The 16,700-nt window shown below is 34.6% G+C and overlaps 1 long non-coding RNA gene across 1 annotated transcript; it reads right to left on the bottom strand.

The window, feature by feature from the left end:
- Positions 1-1,245: 1,245 nt before the first annotated feature.
- Positions 1,246-5,232, bottom strand: LOC128236537 (uncharacterized). The gene is made up of 4 exons (XR_008261379.1): positions 5,162-5,232; positions 2,107-2,299; positions 1,843-1,974; positions 1,246-1,613 (listed from the first exon to the last, which is right to left on the bottom strand). It is a non-coding gene; the product is annotated as an uncharacterized LOC128236537 (long non-coding RNA).
- Between the last annotated feature and the right edge of the window lie 11,468 nt (positions 5,233-16,700).

The following is a 16,700-nucleotide window of genomic DNA, read 5'->3' as shown; positions in this document are numbered from 1 at the left end:
CTATAGAACAATTCAAAAGACATTTTTTGATAGTTTACCATGTACTTTACAAGCAAATATACAACATGTCAAGTAACCATACTTTTTGCAGCAAATTAAAATGCTAAAAAATCAGCTTAAATCTAGTGTAAATCTTAATTTACTATAAATGTTATGTGTTTTATTCCAATTAATGTATTTTACCCAAGAAATTAAATCAGATTACATTCTTTAAACAGAACTGGTGGAATAAAAACCAGAATATGTTTGAAAAAAATATTTAAATAAAAATATATTACAATGAATATGATAGTTTCATGCAATCATGTTTTAAACAGTTGTTATCATGCTAAAATATTTAGCATTAAAGGGACTGTACTCCGTATGATAAAACAGCGGGAAAAAAAGAAAATTGTTGAAAACTGACATAAACTTGGTATTGATGTGTACAATGCATTGGAACTTACTAACTGAAGTACCAACAATAAATTTATTTTTCGCAGCTTTTTCGTATTTTTTCATTAAACATTCTTACTAGGTATGTCTACCTAGAAGAATCCATTCCTTATGTGTGATTGACTAGTCGATGTTATCATCTGATATGACCATGTTAGGTATATAGCTTATTTATTGCAACTGCTTTTAAGCCTTCGTAGCACAGTTAGATACAACACTTAGGACTGCAATTTCGACGACACCGGTTCAGACCTAGTTTCTGACTCGATATTTTTTTTTACATTTTGGTAGGGTTTTTTTTACAATTAGATATCAAAGAGTAAAACATTTTATTAAATTATTGACCTGAGATTCGTTACAGAAAAAAAATAATGTTGGTGCCAATCTGGTGTAAAGTCCCTTTAACTATGCATATATTTGTTCTTTTGGTATTTGTAACACATGGTTGTCCTTCTTCATTTTTCATTGTAAATATGCTTATAAGTCCATCTTCACCAGATGTAGAACATTTAGACCAGATCAAGCTATATTTTCAGCAGTTGCTGATTTCATTACACCAAATGCTACCAATCTTGATAAACTTGGCATGTTCTTGGCACGTTCTTTACCAGACAAAAAACTTAAGTGTGCAGCTTTTGCTGGAAAACTATTTTCCTGTACACTTTTATCCCCATGATCATTAACGACTTTAGAAACTAGGCTGGCTGAACTTTTTACATCTTCTTCCTCATTGTGTGCCTTGTATTCAATACCGAGAATATCGTGGACAATATCCTCTTGTTTATAGGAGGATCTCTTCGGAAACACTTTCCTGAATAAGGGCAATGAATCAAGCATTCCTTGTGTATGTTCCAGCAAACAATCACACTGATGAACATTAGTATAGGCAGAAATTATGACTGGAAAATCAAAACGCCTCTCATTGTTAGCAACAAGAAATGCGTTTTCATGCTTCTTGAGCCAGTTAAGGAAGTTGATGGAGGCTGATTTCCATGAACTTGGGGTCACAGGTCTACCATCCACCATCATTTCCCTGTCAGTGACCATGGTTGTGCCTGTCACCTGCTGTACATTGTCCGAGTTGGGAATCTACGGGCGGATGTAGCAGTTGAAGGTTTGGCCAGAGGACAGTTCAATGGCTGCCAGTTGAGTGATGTGAGGCATTTGTCCCCCACGTACTGAAATGTAAGGTTGCGCATTTTGGTAATTTTCATTACTCATTGGATAAAGGCGTTTAATGATAGGTTTTTTTTTTTTAATTTATATACATGATGAAATATGTTGAACATGGACACACAAAGAAACAATAAAAGATGAGATGAAGATGTAGATGCAATCGACACAATACACAAGGCTATGACAATGGCATGCCTAATTTGGTTCGATCACAATATTATAAAAACATACTGAGATCAGTTGTTTCTAGGTCAAAGATGACATAGGAGGGTGACCCTGATGGCACTGTCACTGGATTAAACACTCCCCGTGGAACAGGATTGGGCAGCTTTTCCATGTCAACATGGTCCTCGTGTCCAATGCCTGCACACAAAAAAAATGCTTAACACAAAAATATGACTATGCATAAACTGTAAACAAAACCCTATTACTTTTTAAAATGAAATGAAAAATTATTTACTTTTGTTTTTGTTTAAAATATAAGACAAGGCTTACCTGACTGATATGATGCACCTTCGAGTGCTTCATGAGCTGCCTGTGTTACACATCGATCTTGCTTCAAAAACAGACGCCTTCTCTTTGTTGATGGCAGCTGGGACCTGTCTTGGCAATGCTTTCTTTTCAGCGCGCACTTTTTGGCATATTGCACTGTGTGTTCCTCTGGTGACAGACCGGCCTCCACATTCACCTGAGTTTTTATACAACCTCATAATGTAGATTAAATAAGAGCTGTCACAGTACGTGACGAATGCCCCCGATTGTGACATTGACCTATGAACAAGGTCAGTACATGAAAAGTTGATCTTGCCTTTACATGTCGAATACATATGGCAAGTTATTTTAAATTGCCTCTAAACATACAAAAATACCACCCATAGTTGACAACCCACACTGTTATGTCCTTATATATGCAGCATTCCATTGTGAATAAACACCCAAGTGTGACCTTGACCTTAGAGGTAGGGACACGGGTCTTGCACGCGACACGTCATCTTGGTATGTGGAACACATGCGGCAAGTTATTTTAAAATCTGTCCATACATGGGAAAGTTACAGCCCGGAAACGACAACCTATACTCTATGTACTATATGCAGCACTCCATTGTGAATAAACACTAAGTGTGACCTTGACCTTTGAGGTAGGGGCACGGGTCTTGCACGCGACACGTCGTCTTGGTATGTGGAACACATGTGGCAAGTTATTTTAAAATCTGTCCATACAAGGGAAAGTTACAGCCCGGACACGACAACCTATACTCTATGTCCTATATGCAGCACTCCATTGTGAATAAAGACTAAGTGTGACCTTGACCTTTGTGTTAGGGACACGGGTCTTGCACGCGACACGTCGTCTTGGTATGTGGAACACATGTGGCAAGTTATTTTAAAATCTGTCCATACAAGGGAAAGTTACAGCCCGGACACGAGTTATTGAGCCGGACACACGGACGGACGGAAGGACGGACGGACGGACGGTGCGATTTTAATATGCCCAAGGGAAAGTTACAGCCCGGACACGACAACCTATACTCTATGTCCTTATATGCAGCACTCCATTGTGAATAAACACTAAGTGTGACCTTGACCTTAGAGGTAGGGACACGGGTCGTTCATGCGACACGTTGTTTTGGTATGTGGAACACATGCGGCAAGTTATTTTAAAATCTGTCCATACATGGGAAAGTTACAGCCCGGACACGACAACCTATACTCTATGTACTATATGCAGCACTCCATTGTGAATAAACACTAAGTGTGACCTTGACCTTTGAGGTAGGGGCACGGGTCTTGCACGCGACACGTCATCTTGGTATGTGGAACACATGTGGCAAGTTATTTTAAAATCTGTCCATAAAAGGGAAAGTTACAGCCTGGACACGACAACCTATACTCTATGTCCTATATGCAGCACTCCATTGTGAATAAAGACTAAGTGTGACCTTGACCTTTGAGTTAGGGACACGGGTCTTGTACTTGACACGTCGTCTTGGTATGTGGAACACATGTGGCAAGTTATTTTAAAATCTGTCCATACAAGGGAAAGTTACAGCCCGGACACGAGTTATTGAGCCGGACACACGAACGGAAGGAAGGACGGACGGACAGACAGACGGACGGACGGTGCGATTTTAATATGCCCACCTTCGGGGGCATAAAAATTGTTTTAATTTTTTTCAACTTTAGTTAAAAAAAATTATAAACCATATATTAGGAAGAAGCAATATAACAAGAGCCGTTGTAAGACAGCGCGCTCGACTATGCCGCTTTGAAATTAGAATACAATAACGATGTAATAATACCAAGTTTGGTCTGTTTTTGTCAAACCTAATTAAAATACTTTCAATACATAAGGTGACTTTGGTGCTGCCCTCCCACCAGCCCGCCCAAACAATGACGCAAGTCATTCAAATAACTTTATTTCCCATTATGAAAATGTGGTTAAGAAAATACAAATATGCCTTTCAAAAGAAATAAAAAGAAATTCAAGGGCCATAATTTTTATTTAGGCTTAAAACGGAGTTATGTTTCTTGTTGTAAGATGGTCGTAAATAATTTTGACTTTTATTAAGTGCATTAAATGAACAGTAAAGAAGTTTTTTTATTAAAATCCCAACTTGCCCTTAACTTTTACTTGCCTAAAACTTTAACCTAAGTCAAGCAGGGGCCATAACTTGTATTAAGGATATAGAGTTATGTAACCTCATTGGGTGATGGTCCTGGACAATTGTTTGAAGTATTAAGTCAATTGAATGAAGGGTATAGAAGTTATTAAACAATATCCCAACCTGTCCTTAAACTTTAACCTAAGTTCCATAGTCAATCAGGGGTCATAATTTGTATAAAAGATAATATGGAGTTATCTAACCTCATTATGTGATGGCTCTGAACATCTGTGTGAAGTATTAAGTCAATTGAATGAATGGTATTGGAGTTTTAAGTGAAAATCCCAACTTGCCCTAAAACTTTAACCTGCCCTAAAACTTTAACCTAAGTCAATCCCTAAAACTTTAACCTAAGTCAATCAGGGACCATAACTTGTATTTATGATAATATGGAGTTATGTAACCTCATTGTGTAATGGTCCTGAACAACTGTGTGAAGTATTTAGTCAATTGAACAAAGGATATAGAAGTTATTAATAAATATTCCAACTTGCCCTACAACTTTAACCTAAGTTCCATAGTCAATCATGGGCCATAATCTGTGTAAAGAATAATATGGAGTAATCTAACCTCATCATGTGATGGCCCTGAACAACTGCGTGACGAATTAGGTCAATTGAATGTAGGGTATTGGACTTATAAGTGAAAATCCCAACTTGCCCAAAAACTTCAACTGGACGCCGACGTCGACGCTGGGGCAAGTAGAATAGCCCACCTATTTTTCGAATAGTCAAGCTAAAAATGATAGTGAAAGGATTTTTTATGAGTATTTCTAACTTATTTACATTAAGATTTATAAATAATATTATATTAACCATATGAATTCATTGCAAGAGGTTGTTCTGCATGCTTTTGTTGTTATAAAGAGCGAAATAATCCATACTTACTCAAGATTCTTCTATCCTTACAGGATATATTGATGGCTGATGTCAACTATAGGAATAGAACAAACTTCAACTGAAAACAAAGGGATGAACATGAAACACTAACAAATCTGAAACAAAGTATTTAGTTTAAAAAGTTGGGTATGACTGGATAAGAAATTCTTATTAATAAACCACTGCACATGATACATTTGAATATGCATGAATGTGGTCAATTTTCCCAACAAATTAAAGAAAATACTTCAAAGGTGCAATCTGATATAATAAATAAATTGTATAAACAAAAATAAAAACATGTGAATCAACATATAAAACTCAAGCAATAACAAACTTCAAGAAGCAACTTTCAAAAACAAAACCTTTTTCCTGGGGAATATATGCCCTCCCCTCATTAATAAAAGCTGCTGTGACTGCGAGAACTTGAAATGTGTGCAAAGATGTGTAGAACTGCCACATTTGATGCTTAGAATGCCATTTGAGTCAAGGTTCAGTTGAAAAACCTCAAAGAATGGCATTTTGGGCCAAAACACCTTAGAAAATACAGACGCACAGGCACTTGGGTGACAGGCATTGAAACTGGAAAACCTGACACAGACTATCAGATTGAGCTAGCTTTGGGTGTATTTATGTATGAAGGACTAACCGAAAGTGTTTTTCATAAAAAATGCCGGGACGGGTTTAGTTATAGGAATGACGTCACCATTACGTCATATGTACTTCCGTTGTGTGGAAAATTCTCAATAAAAAAAAAAGTTCTTATGATTGATATACATGTTTTTACATGCTCAATACACTGTAAATCAAAAGTATCAGTATTCCTGAAACTTGTATACCTTAAGTATCTATTCTTGCTTGATTTATTATTTAGAGTAGAGATTAAAGCATAAACCGCTGCCCTATAGTTGAAAGGTCATTTTGGAAGATCTGTCATGGCGGACAGTGCAATTTTTAGAGTTTGTTTTTCAAGTGGAGTGATTTTTCTTAGGAATAACTTGACCCCCCTTTTTTATTGGCTTAAAGGGTAATTTAAAGCTTGTACTTTAAGAATATATGTGGTTATCATAGCCTGCATTTCGCTCGAAATGCCTTTAAATGATGTCTAAAAATTATAATTTTACATTGAATTATATAGGGAATAACAATGGTGGTGTGTAACCTAAAAGGGACCAAACTGCTTTGTTTAAAAAGTGTTATTTTTGGTAAGAAATGTATTGCATTTCACTATTTCTGGCAATTTTTCACAATTAAATGCATTTATCTTGTCCGGTTGATCAAAATATGCTATTTTCTGGTTTTCACAACTTTCGCCTATTTTTTTTTTTTTAAAATGAGTCGTCTGCAATCTTACGAGCACTGAAAATGTCCAAATTTGGTGAAAATTTGACTGCAAGAACTTGAAATGTGGGCAAAGATGTGTAGAACTGCCCCCATTTGATGGTTAGAATGCCATTTGAGTCAAGGTTCAGTTGAAAAACCTCAAAGAATGGCATTTTGGGCCAAAACGCCTTAGAAAATACAGACGCACAGGCACTTGGGTGACAGGCATTGAAACTGGAAAACCTGACACAGACTATCAGATTGAGCTAGCTTTGGGTGTATTTATGTATGAAGGACTAATCGAAAGTGTTTTTCATAAAAAATGCCGGGACGGTTTAGCGGCCACGATTGTCTCGTTCCGCGATCTTGGAAATTCCAATAACATTATTATTAAAGCGAGGAAATACCTTCCGTTACTAAAAATAGTAACATCCGGTATGGGCCGAGTACGTACGATGTTCGGCACGATTTGTAACGGTATGACTAAAATACGAAAATAACCTATTTTCGCGAAAATAGGTTATTTTCGCGAAAATAGCTTTTTGACTAAAATACGAAAATAAGTTTATTTTTGATGAAAATAAAGTTATTTTCGCGAAAATAACATTGTAAAAGAAATATGAAATTAGAGTTAGTTTTGGCGAAAATAACATTTTTGACCAAAATATAGTATGTTTTGGTCAAAAGTAAAGTTATTTTTGCGAAAATAAGATTTTGAAAGAAATATGAAAATAGTTAGTTTTGGCGAAAATAACATTTTTGACCAAAATATAGTAAGTTTTGGTCAAAAGTAAAGTTTTTATCGCGAAAATAAGATTTTGAAAGAAATATGAAAATAGAGTTAGTTTTGGCGAAAATAAGATTCTGATATAAATATGAAAATAGAGTTAGTTTTGGCGAAAATAACATTTTTGACCAAAATATAGTATTTTTTTTGCAAAAATAAAGTTATTTTCGCGAAAATAAGATTCTGATATAAATATGAAAATAGAGTTAGTTTTGGCGAAAATAACCTTTTGACAATAATGTATTTAGTTATTACTAAAATAAAGTTATTTTCGCGAAAAAAAGTTTCTGATATAATATAAAAATAGGGTTAGTTTTGGCGAAAATAACCTTTTTTGACAATAATGTATTAAGTTTTTACTAAAATCAAGTTATTTTTTGCGAAAATCAGATTTTGATATAAATATGAAAATAGGGTTAGTGTTGGCGAAAATAACACTTTTTGACAATAATGTATTTTGTTTTGACTAAAATAAAGTTATTTTTGCGAAAATCAGATTTTGATAAAAATCTTAAGCAGGGTTAGCTTTGGTGAAAATATCATTTTTGACAAATATATGGTTAGTTTTTGGATAAAAATAAAGTTATTTTCGCGAAAATAAGATTTTTAAAAACATGGGAAAAATACCTTCTTCTGTTGCCGAAAATGGCAATTTTTAATCCAGAATATTAAAAAAAAATTGGTCTACATAACACAGGACAGGTGCATTAGTGTTTCGAAACAATTGTGTTTTTAAGAAAATAAAATTTTGACATGTTCTGTTGATCACACCTCCATCCGATGTGCAACATCAAAGCGGTTATACACACTTGTTTGTCATTAAGCGGATTAAGTTGATGGCAATGATCCATAATTATAGACCGTTTTTGCTACTACAGCAGGTACACGATAAAACTAAAGTGAACACTCAAAGATATGTCCTACAACTTAAAGATGCCGACATGTATGCCTATGACAGGCTGAGCCTAAATTGTAAATCGTGGTGTGCTCGCCGAATGAGTATAACTCGTAACTAGTGAAACCCGATGGCGAGGGTTAGAAAGCTCACCCAACCACCCATGCCAATGGGTCGAGTAGAAGAAAGTTCTGTGTTTGGATAGTTTTTCCCCCAAAATACCCAATTTTTTATCAAAATCTTATTTTCACGAAAATAATTTTATTTTAGCCAAAAAATAACTACATTTTTGTAAAAAAATATATTTTCGCCAAAATTAACCCTATTTTCAGATTTTTATCAAAATGTTATTCTCGCAAAAACAACTTTATTTTATTCAAAACTAACTACATTTTTGTCAAAAATGTTATTTTCGCCAACACTCCAGATTTTTACCAAAATCTTATTTTCGCGAAAATACCTTTATTTTAGCCATAAACTTACTACATATTTGTCAAAAATGTTATTTTCGCCAAAACTAACCCTATTTTCAGATTTTTACCAAAACTTATTTCCGCGAAAATAACTTTATTTTATCCAAAAACTAAGTACATTTTTGTCGAAAATGTTATTTTCGCCAAAACTTACCCTATTTTCAGATTTTTACCAAAAAAAATATTTCATCCCAAAAATAACTACTTTTTTGTCAAAAATGTTATTTTCGACAAAATTTACCAGATTTTTATCAAAATCTTATTTTCGCCAAAATATCTTTAATTTAGCCCAAACTAAGTACATAATTGTCAAAAAAAGTTATTTTCGCGCAAACTAACCTTATTTTCAGATTTTTATCAAAACTTACTTTCGCCAAAATAACTTTATTTTCATAAAAAATTACCTTATTTTCGTATTCTAGTCAAAAAAGCTATTTTCGCGAAAATAGCCTATTTTCGTATTTTAGTCATACCCATTTGCAACGGAGAGTGGCGATATGTGTCGTTGTTATCCGATGTTTCCCGAGTTTTATTAATCAACTATTACGTATTTGGCGAAATACAGAGACAATTGCGGTACCAATACCAGACAATTGAAGACAATATATGCCAGAACTCGGCCAATATCAACAAAACTCGTCTAATATGAGTTTCCTCCATTTTGATTGGCTTAAAAACTCGCCTAATATAGGATTTGAGAAATGGGCCATTTTCATTGGCTGTCGAAACTCGCCTAATATGAGAAATATGCCGGAAATGATTTTTAATATTGTTCATGTATGCCCAATCCAAGCCCTGTGTAGCAGGAAAGTGTGATATATCTCTCCATGAGACGACATGTATCTAGTGAGGCCTGAATCTGACAAGTCTAACATCATTGTAGAGCTTGTAGCCATTCGGATGATACTCGCGTTGTGTATGTAAAAATACTAAACAGGGTACCAACAAACTTATTTATCCTTATTGATTGTCAGAGTTAAGCAGGAAAATGGCACGGAATTGGCCATTTAATGACTTTCAGCACATTTGTGGGAAAGATCGTGAAGTTTTAGAAAATTATAACTCCAGCTTTAATATCTCATGAACATAGACATAGCAAGAGGTTGCAGACAATTTAACAAATGAAGCCAATCTATTAGCTATTAGCTGTCTTATGGTAAGACGCGCTCTTTACGAATTGTAGGTTTTGACAATGTTCTCTTTGCAGATTGAGACAAATTAGTCACAACACAATAAGTGGTAGGATCCATTTCTAAGAGAGTGCGCCCGCTTTATACTGTACACAGATGCACTTATCAATGAACTTGAGGTGCGTTTGTTAATCAATTCAGTTAAATATAATGCACAATGCAACGTGAATGGGCAAAGCTGGTAAAGCGGGAGTGGCACCCTATGAGATAATGAACGATTTCCACTAATTCAAGTAGCTAATAGTCTTTATGTACGGAGTTTCACTTCTAGTATGTACCAGGTATCCTGCAATCTTTGACGTCAAATCCCTAGAAAAAGCCACCACTCAATCAACTGACTCATAATTCGTCATCGATGCTCTCCTTTTTAAGCATTTAGAGGGAATACAATATATTAAATTACACAATTCTCAATGCAATGAAACCGAAATGATCTGATCTGATTTTAATGAGATTGAGGAAACAGCCAACTTAACGAGATTTTGTCTATGAGTTGCATGGTCAATATTCACTGTTATTTTCTGGTTGCATTGACAACGGGCTCTGTCAAAATGTTCGTCAAAGAGTCCTGAAGACAACTCTTGGATTATTTCATCCTGCTGAAAAACTTTAACATTGTTTTTGTGCTGCTTTTCGTTTCCCTTTTTTCGGAAAGAACTCGTTCTTTGTTAAATTCTCCTGGATAGAAGACTGCGACACGTGTTTACTGGAAATGTTTTTTTTTATCCGTCATCACGGCTGCATTAACAAACCACGAGGACAGGAAATTGTAAAATTCTCGATGCATACAACGTGCAGTCAACTGGTAGAATGACCACATACCAACTTTACACCTATATCATGATTTCCTCGTGCCTGACTAGTCAATAGCTTACTGTAAATCCCCTCTCGTTTCCCGATAGACACATAGTTCACGCTATACCATCGAAACGCGTTAGATAAGTATTTTACTGGTTTGGCAAGCAAAGAGTAATTGTTATATATCTTTATTTATTATATAACATCATTGGCGCGGAAGAATAGAATATTCTGAAATAAATACCTTTAAAACTTTGGTAATTTACAGTCTGTTTTAAAGAAGCACTATTTCAGCGACACACATAAAGATTATAATCTAAGAAAAAATAAGTTATTATAGAAGGTATTTGAATTAATAATTTCTAGGCGGCCTTTTCAACGCTCGTATCTTACGATATTTTTTTCGAGTGAATATTTATGAGTAGTCATTATATCTTTGCATTAGAAAAGACCTATATATATGTAAAAGATATACCGTAACAAATATCGGCCTCGAAAGATTTCAAAATTGGTCATTTAATCCGATTTCATTTGAGGTAAAGACCAAACATATAAACTGCATTTTTTCTTAAGGGTGATTTTGGTCATGTATTTAACATAGTCGTAATCAGCAAGCAGTACCTGGGATCACAGGGCATCAAAATTTAACATAACGGCCAATTGCTCGCTACAATTAAAGTCTAATTTTATATCGGATACATATCGATGAAAAAAAAACCGACACATACATATACTGAAGAAATATGTTAGCTAGTTTAATCATGAGGGTGATGCTTCATTTATAGAATTAAAGACGAAATGTGAGACCTCGGAAGGATTTGAAACAGTGCAGGATTACTGTAAAAATACCTCATAGCGCTCCTACGGTTTATGTTAAAATGACACTTTATATGTCTTCTGGAATGAAGCTGCAGTATGAACAGTACGGCGAATTTAATAATAATAATAATAATAATAATAATAATAATAATAATAAATAATACATGGGGATTGGGTAGTGAGAGATTCTCCTCAGTAAACATCAGAAATTTCGAAAAACGTAGGGTTAATAAGGATCTTTTATCTACTATTAGGATTCCTGAGCAAAGCTTAAAACTAGGATTATTTTAGGAATTTTAGAGCCGCTGCAAGGACTTAACCGTTGCAATAGACAACATTACGTTTAGAAAGTGAATAAATGTAAAAAGTTAAAAATGAGTTGGATAATATTATAGCCAATCAAAACAATGATTCTTGTAGAGTAAACAAATGCATAGTTTCCTCAGGGCAACCTTTTTAGATAATGGAAAGGGCTACACTTTTTTCATAGAACTCTATCAATACTGAAATAATGTTTAATTGACAAGCCAAATGTTGATAGCTTTAATGAGAACTGTTTATTTTTCATTGATGGATTAAATAGTTTCTTGATAGATCCTCTTGGGATTTTCTATATTAGGGCTTTCATAGGGTTCATTCGCAATGACAAAACTAAAAAACAAACAAACATAGAGTCAACCACAACGTAAACTTTTGCAGGAATTATCTTATCTTAAGTCCTCAGACACTACAAATGAGGTTAAACCAAGGGGCAAGGAATACAGAAAAGTAAACATTGAAAACGATTGCGAAGATACATAACAATATATAATGAGTACTGACACAACCGTGAATCTCTACAAATCTATATATTACAAAATTCATTACTCATAAATAACTTTCATATTATACCTTAATATTAATAACATTCTTGATATTTTTATGCATATACTCACGATGTTTATTTTTACATATAAATGTATATATAATCATAATATAACTTATAATGTTATAATTGTCACATGTCAGGCTTTTGTTTATATAGATATTGTTGTGCCGATGAGCTTTTTACGCTGTCGAATACAATATCTGTTCCGTTCTGTATAAAACGTAGAGTCCTTTCAAGGAACTGTGTATAACGTGTGATTGTTCTATATGAAAATTTTCAATGTACACGCATCCATAGAGTTTGATAATTGCAACTATTCAGGAAACAGCTGTCAAGAGTTGTACACAAATGTTAAAACACGATTTTCACTTAAAATAAGTACCCAATGATTAATATGTTAACGTTTGCAGATTAAATCTATAAATAGAACTTATATAATTCCTCATGTATGGGGCATTTATTTAAGCTTAATTTAAACATTTATTAATCAGCTGTTCTCTTTCACTATACTGACCATTTTGTTATCCCGTTGATATCAATCTGGCACTAACACCGGGTATTATGTCCATCTTTATTATTTAAACGAATGATTCACAATAATTCACCAATAAATCCGCGTTTAACACCAAATACTCAAATCTTATTGAATATAATTTAGTCACGATCAATTGAGAGTAGCATGATTCGTGCCGAAGGAGAAATGTTATGTGTTTGCTAACAATATCAGCTTCTTTTTCTATACCTGAAATTTCAAACTTAAAATCTTGTCCGATATATAGACAAGTAGATTTTTATCAAACCATGTACATATCAAGACATCTAGATAGCTTTATGTAAAGATTACATGTCAAGATTAAGAATAATAAACATGAAACATAACATTGTACAAAGTGTTGGTAATCAGACGTACCAGCTACTTTATGATGTCGAGACAATAGCTACACATGTACTGTACAAATTATGTTTATTTGTGAACTTGATTAGGTAAACAAGAGATTTTAAATAACATATATAGTATATTGACTACCTAAGAGTGTTATGCTAAATGGTTCAAAACTCGACACATACACACACGGCATTGATATGTTAGTTCATGTTAGTTTATTCAAACATGCGGGTACTGTTTCATTAAGAATCCTAGGCACAATTTTGTACCTAGAAAGGATGTAAAACAGTGCAGTTCTACTTTTGAAAATATTTCCCAATTATCCGAAGTATTATAATGAAATGACTTATTGAATGAAGCTGCGTTATGCAGCAATATGGTTAATTGAATAATAATAAAACATAGATTAAGAGGGGTTCTCCTCAGTTGAAAATTTGGCCCACGATAACCAACAGGTTGCATTCTAGTGCATTCTGGAGCTCATGTATGTACTGTGTATGGAAATGTTAACATTAGGAATTTAGAAAAACGTAGGCCTTATAAGGATCTTTTACCCCTTTTATATAACTATATTAATAATGCAATCATGTTAAATAAAAAAATACCGAATGAGGATTGCCTTACGCTGTGACAACTTGGTTGACAGACCGGTCAAGTGTCTTGACGGGATAGGCCTTCCTAATCATTTCTGGCCAAATGTGCAAGCAACAGTCTTGCTGTTGAGCTAATGTTTTGTATTAATGAGGTGAATTGTCTCGCACTGAAATATTTTAAAGAAAGCTTAGAGCTCAGCATAAGACAGTATCCAGTATTGTGTCAAACCCGGGAAAATGTCTTCTCGGTACCATCACTTTACACTGGACCAGTTACATATCCAACAACTAGGTGCATACAAGTACACGTTAACTTCGTGTTTTGCTACCTTCCAACTTTCTGGATGGATGACCGGCTAAGCTTCTTAAATGTTTGCAGCAGTTATTGACTAAAGTCCTTTTGAAAAATATACTAGCGAATAAAAAACTGTAACAAAAAAAAGAAAGTTGTCTTAAATAACGTTAAGACTTTCAATGGTTATATTTTTGTTATGATGTTAACCTCAACTATTTGATACATACATGTTATTGTGATACAGAGGAGGATATTACCTCAAATCTTGTAATAATTTTCAGAATTAATTCGTTATAACAATGCTCTTTCTGGATTTTTCAGAACTGGTATAGTTTTGCATGAACAATTTCTTTACTTCACTAGTATATTTTATTTTCAAATGATTTATTCTGACAGTTTAGTACTTGATCAATACATTACTTAACAACGATTTATCAATATTTATTCATAAAAAACAGACCGACAAAAACAAAATATTTGTTAAACTTAAGCATACATGTATTTGCTTACGTGCGTTAAAGATGGATATGTTTGCCAAATAAACAATAAACATAAGCTCTCAGAGATGTTTTGACCGACTATTTCATTTTGTTTAGTTAACGATAGGTTGAGTATAGCATAGCTAATAAATATTTATTGTAACTCGTATATCTTAACGCACGTTTGTGTTAAGTGTTACACTAGCATCCTTCTCTATTATGTCTGTTATCATTAATACAATGATAAATTCATAGGTAATATGTTGAAAATGAAATCAGATATTAAATTGTTATAACTAATTATAAGAAAATAAAATAACATGAAAAGGACTGTGCCAATTGCAACATTTTTTTAAAAAGTATTTGTACCGTGAATCTCGGTTTTAATTTGTTTTAAATGAAAATAATATAATCGGCAAAAAGGTCATGCGACAACGTGTTCCCTCATGTTTTTTTCAAGCACTTTAAATATTCATCAATAATGGTACTTATTATGTGAAAGTACTTTTTATTCGTAACAACTGCATGTACATTAAAGAATATTCATTGGTCATTCACTTTAAGAAAATACCGTTAGAAATGGGTAGGGGTCTTTAGTCAAAACTCACAAAATGCAAGTGTTTTTCAGATTTATGGAGAAATTGCATGACTTGTTTTGTTCGCATAACGGATCCGGTTAACATAATGGGGATTTCATTTCAAATTAGGCACAAGCTGTTATAATTGTGTACGTCCAAACAGCATTTTTGGTAGAAATGAATCGTAACCATTTTTCCGACGACGACCGGTTACGTGCTATCAGATTTAAAGAAGCGGAATGGAACGTTGAAAGCATTGCAAGGCGCTTCAACGTTAACCGTGTAACGATTTATCGCTTATGGCAACGGTTACAAGCGACAGGGTCCGTTCGTGATATGCCGCGGTCAGGCCAACCCAGAGCCACTTCCGGCCAGGAAGACCGATATCTTGAAGTTTATGTCGCTAGAGACAGGACTTTGTCAAGTGTTGCGTTGCGTCAAACGCTAATGGCGAGGCGGGGTCCAGGCGCGAGACCTATTTCATTCCAAACTATCCGTAACCGGATGAACGCCTTACAAGACCGGCACATACATGCCCGGCTAGCATTTTGCAACGTAAATGCACGCTGGAACAGATCGCAGAGGCGGACTGTGTTGTTCAGTGACGAGTCCCGTTTTTACCTTCGGAAGATTGACGTACGCCAGCGTGTGTGGCACCGGCGTCTTGAGCGTCACGCGCATTGTACCGTAATGCCGACTGTCGCGGGAAAGGGAGGTTCAGTTATGATCTGGGAAGTTTAACTGCAGAGGGTAGAAAATGGTTGTTGACGGCTCATTGGTCGGTAAACGGTATCGAGACGAGATTCTTGGACCGCACGTTCTAATCATCAGTACGTTCCAATCTATCAGTAAGAAAATGCTAGGCACCATAGGGCTGCTATTGTGAGCCAGTTCGTTCAGGAAATTGGCATACACGCATGAACTGGCCCGCATTGTCTTGGACGCCGCGTTTCTTTGCGTATAACGCCACATAGCACCCTAGTGGACCTTTGAAGATTTCTTGAACAGAAATGGGATGAGATTCCACAACAGGAAATGAAAAAGACGCGTTTATACATCAAGAGCCAAAATCATTGAATGCAGGGACAATTTCGGGGGATATACACATTATTAACGTTTAAAAAGAGAAAGTATACGCCTTCATTAACAATATATATATATATAAAATAAGGTTTTGTAGTCATGTGATATTGTGTTGATATTTGTTGACTTTTCATTGTTTTACATTATTTTTGTAGAGTTTATTACTGTTTATTTCATTCCAGTGGTTAGTCATACAAAACAGTTATACGCCAAGACGAGCTGTATTGTGACTTTTACACCCTGACCCATATACTGATCAAATCGATAAAGTGCATTGTTCATAGCAATAAACTTCATCAATATTTGTAATAGACGATTGTTCTTGTTTTTTTTTCATATGTATGACTTAAAAATATTTTGTTCAATATACAATAAAATTAAATACCATTATATACCTTATTGCATGACTTATTTTGCCGAGTATATATCATTTAAAAGATGCGTTCAAAAAGGGAAATGTTTGTTTACATGGGATCAATGT

Source organism: Mya arenaria, chromosome 6, assembly GCF_026914265.1.
Source record: "Mya arenaria isolate MELC-2E11 chromosome 6, ASM2691426v1".
Taxonomy (NCBI): Eukaryota; Metazoa; Mollusca; class Bivalvia; order Myida; family Myidae; genus Mya; species Mya arenaria.
This window is presented reverse-complemented; position numbering and strand designations above follow the sequence as displayed.